Source organism: Crocodylus porosus, unplaced genomic scaffold (assembly GCF_001723895.1).
Source record: "Crocodylus porosus isolate Cpor-Errol unplaced genomic scaffold, CroPor_comp1, whole genome shotgun sequence".
Lineage (NCBI taxonomy): Eukaryota > Metazoa > Chordata > Crocodylia > Crocodylidae > Crocodylus > Crocodylus porosus.
In genome coordinates, this window is record NW_017728918.1 from 2,305,048 (window position 1) to 2,316,461 (window position 11,414).

General features: G+C 42.1%; 1 protein-coding gene across 5 annotated transcripts in view; it reads left to right on the forward strand.

Moving 5' to 3' along the window:
* CLIC5 (chloride intracellular channel 5) overlaps nt 1-11,414 on the forward strand; it is a 126,648-nt gene that overhangs the window by 30,446 nt on the left and 84,788 nt on the right. The window lies entirely within an intron of this gene.

Genomic DNA, 11,414 nt, shown 5'->3' on the forward strand with positions numbered 1-11,414 from the left:
TCCGTCCCTCCCTGACCAGGGTAGGGGTGCTCCTTTTATCTGGCTGGGCCGGTCCCTCACCGGCCCAGTTTACGTTCCGGCAAACTTTCAAGCCCCGGCCAGACTTCCGGGTCCCATCCCGGAAGCTGGACGGTACTCCGGGCTTTCTCGCTCGGGCCGGGTCCCCTGGGGTCCTGGCCCCCTCACACCCAGGATAGAGGTTAGGCTGATGGGCCTGTAGTTTGCTGGCTCTACTTTCCTCCCTTTCTTGAAGATAGGCACAACATTGGCTCTCTTTCAATCATCGGGCACTTCACCAGAGCACCAAGAGCTCTCGAAGTTCCATGCCTGGGGCTGAGCTATGATGCTCGCCAGCTTCCTGAGTACCCTTAGGTGTAACCCATCAGGGCTGGCTGACTTGAAGGTATCCAGCCTGTCAAGGTGTTCCTTCATGAGGCACCAAGCTGTCTTCCTCCTGTAAATGAAGAAATCAGTTGCATGGGCCACACTAAAGCGTAAATAATCTAAGATAAATATTGACTTATCATGCAACTAAAAGCTCCTCTATGTAAAGCAGACAAACTGATTATTTTTTGCTTCTATGCTGCTATGGGCTGACAGAGCTTATTGAAGTTCATCAGACGTGAAATGTTAGCAAACATGGTTTTATTAAGAGTGTTGATCTATTGATTTGAAGTTACTTTAGTTCATTCCTGACTGACTTGTATGGTATGTTGTGTTGATGCCTTGCTTTGCAGTAATGAGAGATGTGATTAATTACCAAAGGTTGAAGCAATACACTCTTGATTATTTGGCTCCTCCCTACAAGATTGTAGAGAATGGAGTTTGGACCAGAGCAGAGTTCTTTTCATGCTTTAATGTTGATTGGTCCTGGCACCCATGACTGGTGAAGCTTAAAATAGCAACAGTATAAAAGCTTAGAGCACAGCTGTGCTGAGAAAGCATTCTCTTCCTGAACACTACCAGAGAAGGATATAACATGTTTCACAAGTTTCTACAAATATATAACTGAGAACATAGTGTTGGTTAAAATCACTTAACAAATAACTTATCCAATAAGTGTAGGTATTCACTGGATGGGTTGACTCACAGGGGGTGGCTGGGTTATACTTTCCAAAACAGACAGGCCACATTTTCAAAGCAGATGGTGGCAGGCTGACCCATAAGTATGAGTGGAAAACTGCCTGCAAAATGTCTGTGTTCTTCTGTGCAAGTGTCTATGTGAATCAGTCAAGTAAGAGCATATACAAGGACTCCACTCTGCAGATGAGGCTAAAACAGCAACTGCAACATCTTTATTGAGGGTACAGGGTTGTGACCCCAGACAACCTCCAGCTTAACCCCTTGGATCCCTCTATATTACTTGTGCAATATTACCGAAGTACATGGACCCATGAAGGTGATTCAAAGAAATGGAGTTAAGCTCCTTGTATAGGCAGTGGGGAGTGTCGGGCACCTCCAAAGAGCAATTGAGAGAGCCTGGAGGCTGAATACAGAGCTGCCTGGCTAACTGGAAGTCTTCTGCTCAGGCATCTACCTAAGCTTCCATCCCTCTCTGAAGCTTAGTGCCCAGTGCGGTCCAGTTAGGACCCTAAGGATGGATTCCTCTTCCAGACAGAAGCCTAACAGAGCAGGGTTCACATGGTAGTAAGGCCACCAGCCACTTTTTATTTAATATTTTAGTGCAAACGTTGACAACTTATGGCCTGTGGGCTGGATTTGGCCTGCAGAACCTTTTGATTTGGCCCATGGGTGTGGCATTAAAGCAGTAGGGGGCTTTCGCAGTGGTCACTCTCCCTGTGCCACTACGAGGAGAACTAATGGCTGCAGGAGCTCTCCCCATGTTGCTGTGGGGAGAAATGGCGGTTATAGGAGCTCTCTTTGTGCCACTGCAGAAAGAAGCGGCAGTGACAGTGGCTGGTTCCTAGTGCTTACCTTCTTGCACATCTCTGACCTGAGCAGGATCATTCCAGCTTGTGACCTGAAAAGGTTGCCAACCACTTTCTTAGTGGGTAGAGCACTCCTCTGTGTTCAGGTCCCTAGTCAGCCAAGCAAGATTCAGACCGACATCTCTCACTTCCCAGGAGAGTGTCCTAGCTCTCAAGCTAGGTCACTCTTCTCCTCTCCAGCTGAAGTTGGGCCATGATTAAGTCAAGAATACAAAATCTTTGAGACCAGAAGAGGAGGGCACAAGAGGGAAGAGGCCTCTATGGCTGAGTGGTTAGGGGCACATTGCTACCTACTGAGGGCAAGACCTGGATTTTGGTCCTTGCTTCCATGACTGCTTATGCATTTTGCATTAACCAATAACTGGAAGAAAAAATAGAAATAATCCTGGGAGCAAAGATGAGACACTAAAACCATCTAGTTTCCAAATTTGAAGTCCTTGCTTCAAAACATGGGATTTCTAGAGCTGTTCCAAGAACAAGTTACGTGAATTCTTTAACATGGGCAAAAATTGTTTTCAAAAGCCTCTACATTTTTTTTTCCTGCAACTGAAAAAAAAATAATCATGAAGCAGATACCTGGTTTGGAAAGTGTAACTTAGTAGCTAAGTTTGGCAAAATTGTAAGCAACTTAAAGCAGAGTCTTACAATGGAGAGTATTGGAAATGTTGATGATTGGTACTGTCACCTTAACTATAATTAATCCTTTATATATCAGGTCAAGGCACTCTGAAATTGTCCTCCTGTGCTTATGATTTGATAGAGCTCTGCACTATGGAAAATGCAAGATTGGACTACTGTTCAGTCTAGTTATAATATTTTAATTGCATTTTTATAATTTATAGTATCAATAATCTTCGGTAAGCCTGACTATTAATCTTGTTGTGTTAAACTGTTTTCAGTTTTGATCTGATATGCTTAATTTTCTGGAAAGGCCACTTATGACTGATTAGTCAATTTCTCCCTTATTGTAGCATTACTTGATTTTTTTATTTATTACTTTAATTTGGTGATCTTTTATAACAAAAATAAATATTGTGAAAGATGCTGGGTTGACTGTCTTGTGCAATATAGGCTTCTTTTTATATGCAGAAGAGTCCTTTATGAGCTGTAGTAATTAATACTTCTGTACATCCTGTCCATCCTGTTGTGGGTATAGGGATGAGAAATTAAGTCACTCTTCCTGGGGGATTTCCTAGTTATTAATCTTTCTGCTTTGAATGTCAATTATGAGTTTGTGTGTGTTTGCATGCAATATGGACCCCAGTGATGTGATCTGAAAGGCTGCCATCTCATTTAGACCTCTTAATAGCCATCAGACATTATTAATTTTGCTTAGAACAATGAAACACATTTGCAGACATTAATGAATGAATCTGGTGTCAGATGGCAGTTACTGCCTGGCCCAGGCCAGATTGGAATTGCTAACATCAAGATAAAGGGCTCAGTATCTTTATTAGCATTCCTTTGACCCACCTAAGTAATTCTATGTAGAGTATCAATACCTGTCATTTAGGTAAGATTGGTGAGAATAGAAAGATGCCCGTCTGTTTTGATAAATCAGTGATGGATGATATTACTGTACGGCGTCACAGTCAGTGTCCTGTGTTTTCCATTGTTCATATAATATCCCACATGGGAGAAGGAGCTGAGGTTTTCATGGGCAAAAGTAACGTGCTAGCAATAAGCAACCTCAGTATTAAACTGAATCTACTACTTGTCTTGGCATGGGAGTACATTTCACCCTGAGAGTAGCTGTTGGACCTATTCCAGTTCCTGTTCATGCACAAGGACCTCACCTGACTTTAGCAAGCTTTCCGCCTGAAATAAATGGTACATGCTGGGCCTATAAGTTAATTCTGGGAGCTGCTTTCACTGAGGCTGGCACCATGTCCACCTTGCAGACTAAATTGCTTGAGTGCCAGCAATACTTCAAATTTGCCACAGTTTGCCCTCTTTCAAAAAAGGACAGAAAAGTTATTCAACAATTCATTGGGAAAGACTCACAGGGCAACTTTGTTTACTGCAGCACAAATAATGGGATATGCCTCCAGAAGCACTGGCAACACACACAAATGAGTGCAGCACCAGTGAGGACATAATAACTCGAGAGTACCTGTTTACTTCTGGTCTAGTCCAGCCTGCTCAGACCTATGTGCCAATTGACTGTATTAGCTCTGCAGTTAAGACTTAGCCTAAGCAAAGCTAAGTATAGCAGAATCAGCATAAAATGTCTCATGATGCAACGCATCTAAATTATAGATAAAACAGGTACATTTCATGTCCATTAGCTCTCCTGCTTGTAATAATTTGCTGAGAAAAGCAAGCTATTTACAATGCTAAACTTTATTGAAACTCTATCACAAAAGTATCAAGGGGCGGAATGAAAAATGAATGAGGGCAGATCTCTAAGGAGAGACAGGAGTACAGGAGAGACTCAGGGTCAGCAGGGAACATGTTACTCACTCATACAAGGCGTGCAGCACTTCCAACGTGATGCTAGCCAGACCACAAAGCACAATGAGGTGAAACCTTGTCATAATGGGAGACTTCAAGATGCTAACATCTTCTGTTTCACAAATTCATTCAAACATACCTGTGTCAAAATCCTGAATTTATGGGAATCAGCCTGAGTGAGGGTTCAGTACAACCTGTTTTGGAACCTGGGATTTTGGCTTCTAGAAATGCCACACATCTGGATACAAAAAGTCATTACACTCTTGCAAAAATATTTTGCCAAATATCATAGTGAAACCTAAAACCATTTAAAAGCAAGAAGCTGAAAGTATGCATCTGCGGACTTAAATCATTTAACGTACCTATCACTTCCATCTCCAAAATGGAGGTGAAACATTTCTGTAGAAGAGGTCCACAGTGGGGAAATCCTGACCACACTGAAGTAAGCAATAAAACTTGTGGGCATTGTGCTGGAGCCTACAGGTAGATTAAGACATGGATGCACATAAAATTATTTACTATATCTTGTGACTTGAGTTCTCTGGATTTCCCATCTGTCAATGGCTCCTGTTGCAGGAGCTCTGGAACGCTGTTGCTGCAGGGATTTTCAAGTGAGTCAGAATAGAAGCGTGCAGCTGCCAGTCTGCATTACTAGGCCAGGACAAAAGTTACCTGGCTGACTTTTTTAGTTGGACATAATGCCTGCTAAAAGGTTAATTTGTGTGAACTTCTGAGTTTGAGCAGATGAACTGCTTCAAAAAGCTGCCCAGATGAGATGCAAATGTAAAAGACAATGGGTGTGTCTACACATGCAATTAATGCAAAACAATAAATTCCAGAGCAGGGTGAGCTGGAATAAACTGTTCCTGGGTGCAGCATCTACATATGCACCAAGGATAGCAGCAATTTGAGCTGAGACAGACTAGGCGTGAGCTGGCAGGGGGCACTGGAGTCAGCCCAGGGCTCTAGGTGGTGGCATTGGGTGGCATCAGACCTGGCTGGGGCACAAAGGTGCTGAAAATGCAGAGCTGTGTGGCTAGGCAGCAGGCAGGAGTCTGGCCCCTGGCTGGCTGGGCTGACTGGGTGCTATTTCCACCTGTGGTCAGCATAAAAATACTGTTGCATCTGTAGATGGCAACACTTTTCTCCACGGTTTATTAGTATCCTCCACAGTAAAGTGCACATGTAGACATAGCCAGTGAGTGCAAAAAGATTTTTATCTGCTATAAATACATTGATTGGGATGAAAAATTAAAATTAAGTTATATCTGTGCAAGACATTTTTATAGAGGTATACTTATCTCCACAATTAATACTGGTGGGGTTGTACCACTTTAACTATACTGCTTAGTTTAACTGTACTGGTATAGTTTAACTATATTGGTATATACACTTTAACAATACTTATATATACCAAACTGGTATTAACTGTACTGGTATAATTAAAGTGATACAACTTTTTTTGCAGACAAGGCCTTAACATCTTAGGCAGAAAATTCTCCAGGTTGCTACATCCACAGAATATTTTACTCTAAATGTAGCCAGGGCTGGCATAACTGACCAGGGAGCACAGGTGGCAGCCTAGGATGGCAAATTGAAGGGAGCAGCAAAACTGGTGTGCAGGCACTTCTCACACATTCATTGGGGGCTGCCTTGGGAGTCTGGGAATGTGCAGAAATGAACAGGATGGCTCCCAGGTATGTTACAAGGGAGGGTGGCAAAAAATCTTGGGCTGTGCCTGAATGTAGCCAAGTAAAATTATTTCGTTTTAATTCTTTGACAGCAAGAGGAGAGCTGACTGCTAATACTGTTACCGTGTGTTTGCTGATACTATGTAAAACTGGGTAAAAATGATACCACATCCAGTCTCATATTATATTATGTACAAGGGTAAGCAACCTTTTCTGCCTGTGGGCCAGAATGACCAATCCTTCATTGGAGGCATTAGGGTGGTGGCACAGGGAGCTTGCTTGTAGCCAGCATTCATCCCCATGGTGGCAAGGGGAAAATGCCCATGGAAGATGCCCCCTGCTGCTCAATGCTGCTGAAGACCCACATCCTTGAGCTGGATCCAAAGGTTTTGTAGGCTAGATCCAACCTGCAGGCCATAGCTTTAGCATTCATTAAGTATGTGCCGAGCAAAAGTGAATAGATATTTTTATTTATTATTCATAGTCTGAAATAAAATTATGTAGTTGTCTCAGTTGAAATGTACATTTTTTTTCATCAGCTGAGTTTATCCACATGCCAGTTCTAGCACTTAAGTAATGTTTTGTTTTCACTGATGCTACATCACTTTTTAAAACATTCATAGAATGTGGCATTTTAATTTCCTGTCCTCTTTTGGAAAATGTTCTTAGCCCCAATTTAATTTTCAATGGACATGTCAGTTTTGTAGTGATAATAAAATAGAAAACAGTGCCCTCTAGAAGCCACTTTGGTGAACACAATCAAGAAAGGAAGCATTTTAGTGAATGAACAATACTCATTTCTGCTGCAGTTAAAATCAAATGCAGGAGTTTACTTCAGTTTCCTGATTTTTATCGAAGAAAACTTGTTTTAATAAATGCTAAAAAGCTAAAGGTCTTGAAGGAGACCTCAGCCTAATAGAAGAGGAGTGAGAGATTAAGTTAAACAACAGTTTATACTTTTGAGCATATAAATTTCCCTTGAGGTGGCTGCTCTTCAACTCTGTACCTTTTCTGAGTGCTGTGATGTGTCAGCGATAACAACTGAAACATGAGATTTGCGCTAATTGATCCCTAATGAATCTTACTTTCCAGTGAGCAGCAATATGATTTTTTTTTTCTCCAAGTTACCCTGTGTTAATATTTTACTGTGGCTAAGTTCTGTGCTTTCATTCATATGAAAATAAGCACTGCCTATCGCATACACTATTATTTTGGAACACATACTACCTCTGTGTAAAACTCCCATTGAGCCAATTCCTGTGGTCTTTATGCAATGACAGTCATCTTGGTAAATAACTGAGTTTGATCCATAGACCTCCAGAGCTAACACCATGCATTTTCACAGCCTGGGAAAAAAGCTAGATTCTGTAGCTTGTAGGCAAGGCAGAATCACATCTTCTGTGAATTAGGCATAGAGAGAAACACATAGCACATGCTGGCCATGAGATTACATACTTCCTGAGAGCGCGATTGTTCCATTTAGGCACAAATCACAATAACATAATCTACTTATACATGTTTACCCCAGTGGATGCTCAGGATGGCATCTTGCCAACTCCTAGAACCACACAGGCTGCACACTTAGTATTGCATTACTTTGGGTGATGCCTCTTATTCCTACTAGTTGACTAAGTAACGCACAAGGAGGTCAAGGCTGTGGCCCTCCTTTGTGCCCTGTCCCTGTCCATTTGGGGCACCATGCATCTTCAGGGAATTCAGGGGAACATCTTCTTCCCTGCTCCAATGTATATGTGCTGTACTTCCATTTGACCCTCTCTGAGCACAAAGTAGTGAGGAAAGCTCTTACATATACATACATTGTGTAGCCAAAAGCAGGGGCTGTTTTTTACACAGTATTTAATTAGTCAAATTCCCTTTCCCGTCTATGAAAATTGATTAAGGGCCTCAAAACTTGGTATTTATTTCCTTTTGGGCGTGTCTACATGAGACACTAACTGTGCAGTAGCGTGCCATGCAAAAGCCATGCTAATACGCTACTGTGGACTAGTATTAGGCTACTGCTTAGTAAGTGTCACTAAAAAGCTGTGCACCGGTGCTACTGCGCAGTAGTGAGAGTTACTGCACATTGACTTAATACTTGGTTAACCAAGTACTAAATTTAAGGCACAGGAACTAGAGCACATTAATGAATGTGTAGTTGCACTGTTTGAGTTTAACTGCTTTGTTTTCCCTTTTTGCTCAGGACTTCATGATCTGTCCCATATTCATTAGGTTGCTAAATAAACTACTCATCAAAGCAAATAGTAGACAGGGATACAAGAAATAGGTTTAGATGATAATAAAAAAAATGTTTGCATAGGGTGTGTTTCCCCTTCCAAGCAGTTACTTTATTTCTGCATGGCCTGAGTGAGCATGGTTCACAAATTAAATCTGCAGCTGCTGTTTAGCTGAATTGTTCTTGGTGAGCTAGACCAAGGGTTTGCAACCTTTGCAACCTACAGCCATGGGCTAGATCCAGCCCGCCAAGTAATTTTAACCAGACAAGATCTCAGTAGGAATTTAACAGCCAGTGGTGTCAGTAATAATTCAGTGGTAAGGAGAATTGGAGAAGGGGGAAATGGCAGCAGTGATTGAGTCCTAAGTGATAGCCCTCCTTCGGACCAAGCTGTGTTAACTCAGCCTGCCACTACTAAAAGGTTGCTGGCCCCTGAGCTAGACTGCTTGAAATCCTGATTCTACTAACTCCTGTCCATGCCATTTGTCAGGGTTATGGCTTTTTGACACTTCTCAATGAAAAGTAAGTTCCAGTCTGAAAAAGAAGGTTGCTGAATTCCGGAAGATGAAACCCATGTTATGAAATGTGTGGGGAGGAGGCAAGGGGGACATACACAGAGCACGGTGGCATTAAGCTAAGTGCCAGGACTAAGGAGGTTCAGAAGAATGCCTTCTTCATAGAGCTCCGTCTGGGGAAACTGGCAATCTGTGAGAGCACAACACATTGCAGTTAAGTTCTTTATTCTTGGCCTCCACTTCACCTTCTCAGAATGAATCTCCTGGAAATCAGGTTCGGGTCAGGCATGTGAAAGCTGATAGCAAGTTAAAGTTCAGGTACAATAAAGGTGTTATGCACAGAATGTGACAATTCTCTTTCTGGAGCTGCCTTCCTGTTTTATTAATGGAGGCCACATGATCATGTTCATTTGTATACTTCATAAACCTATAATGGCTTGCCGTATGAAGACTTCATAATCTGCATCTAATCTTGATCTTGTGTGTAACTCAACACCTTTGCTACCTCTGACTTCTGAGAGAACAATAGGCCAAAGCCAAGCATCTTCTTTTCTTTGCAGTAAAATGAGAGTGTGCTAATCATTTCTCAGTTATTAACCTATCCTTAGTTGATCTATAAAAGGAAAAATTGGTTTTACAGCACAAAAGCAGGCCCATGTAGGAAATAATAGCATCATGCTAGGAAAGGTTCCACCTATAAGTAATACATCAGTTTTATATGACAGAAACCCAGTAAAAAAACAGCATGAGTAGACTCTATAGGACCTTTTTATATATTTCCTCCTACTCAGTGCTTCCTGTAATGTTTGTCTTACATCAATCTTTTATGCCTATTTTAAAAAGATTATGTAGCATTTACATGAACAAAAGCTTTATCCTGTATAGGGGTGAGCAGTTTTTAGAAGGAACTAAGCACCTTCAATTTGCCATGACCCTAAGGAGAGAGAAGGGCATTCAGCCCCTAACAAGCCACTAGGGAGGAATGAAATAATTGGTCAACAGCAGTCCCTTTATTACTGAACTTAGACAACTTTGCAACATGGTATGCATTTTTAAAAAAAAAATCAATTCCATTTAATTAAATGTCCCATGATCACCTGAGTTTTGCTTCTGATTGATACCCAGATTGCTGAAATACGTGATTTGAACTCTGGTGAGGTATCTCTAGTAGGTTCTGGTGGGATGCATATCTGATCATCCAAATGCTGCTGATCAGGGGATGAATTTTCTCTATCTAGCAATAGAAAAGAGCCCATTAGAGACCCAGAGCAGCCAGGGGAAAATTCCCACTGGTGCAGCCTTGGCATATAGCATCTTATCTTGTCCTCTGAAGGCCCCACTGCAAATCCTGGCATAGAGGACAAAAGAGCAGGATACAGAGGAAGAGATATGGCTCTGAGTGGCACTGCTTCATATAGACCAGGGAAAGGGAGGTACTGAGGCAGCAGCCCTTTATGTGTGTGTTGTGTGGGGGAAGGAAGGAGGAGGGTGCAAAAATAGCTGCTGCCACAGCATCAGCTAATCTCACAGCTACCATCAGCACCATGGCAGCTGGCACTGCCCCGTGTGTTGTAGCTGCCTTAGACGCAGGACTGCCCTGTTATGTTTCTGCCTGTCTCTAGTTGCCTAACTCCAGAGCTGTTACTCAAGGGGTCCGAACATCCCCTTTAGCACCCATAACTGGGAAGGAGAAAAGTTGGCTTAAAAGTACTGTACCTTCACTTTCTTTCTATGGGCCACAGGTTTCCTCCTCTCCTAGGGACTCAGCAAAACATTCATAGCTTAGAGGAATGGTTTCAAGAAAATAAAATATAAATGGTACAATGATTGTGTGTGCACGCTATTGAAGCCAAATAAGTACTGGTGGGCGTGTTCTACTGGTTTGCCCAGTAGAACTGGAATCAGGGTTGATGAATCCTGTTCTACCGCTGCAGCTGCCAACTCACTGTGCAGCCCTGGGGAACTCATTCCATATAGGCTAATTTTAAGGGGTGCTGAGCACCGCAAGTCTTCTTGAGGTCAGAAAGGACTGACAGGTGCTCTCAACATCTTTCAAAATTGGCATTGGAGCCAAAGGTATGAAAATTGGCAACAATTTTGTTAATTTACATTTTTGTATGCTCAACTGAAGCTCCAAAAAATTAGTGTAGCATTTTAAAAAGATTGGGCTTAGTCTCTTAGTACCTTGATTTTACTTTCTGAACTGAATAAAATAGTAGTTTTCATATGCATCACAGAGATCTGGAGCTTCATTTATGAAGGGCTTGATATCTTCATAAGAGATATGGTACATAATTATGGAAGAGTTCCATTATACTTAGATAGTTTTGCACTTAAAGCAGGGATTCAACCTCTTATTTACATAGAAAGAAATAGTATATATTGTAAATATTGACTGCACTGACAAGTGAAAAGTGCTGCACCTGGGCAGGAAGAACCAGCACCATACCAGCAGGCTGGGGAACTCCCTTCTCGGCAGTACAGAGGCAGAAAAAGATCTTGGAGTCATCATTGATGCCAAGATGAACATGGGCCGGCAGTGTGGGGATGCAGTCAGGAAGGCCAACCG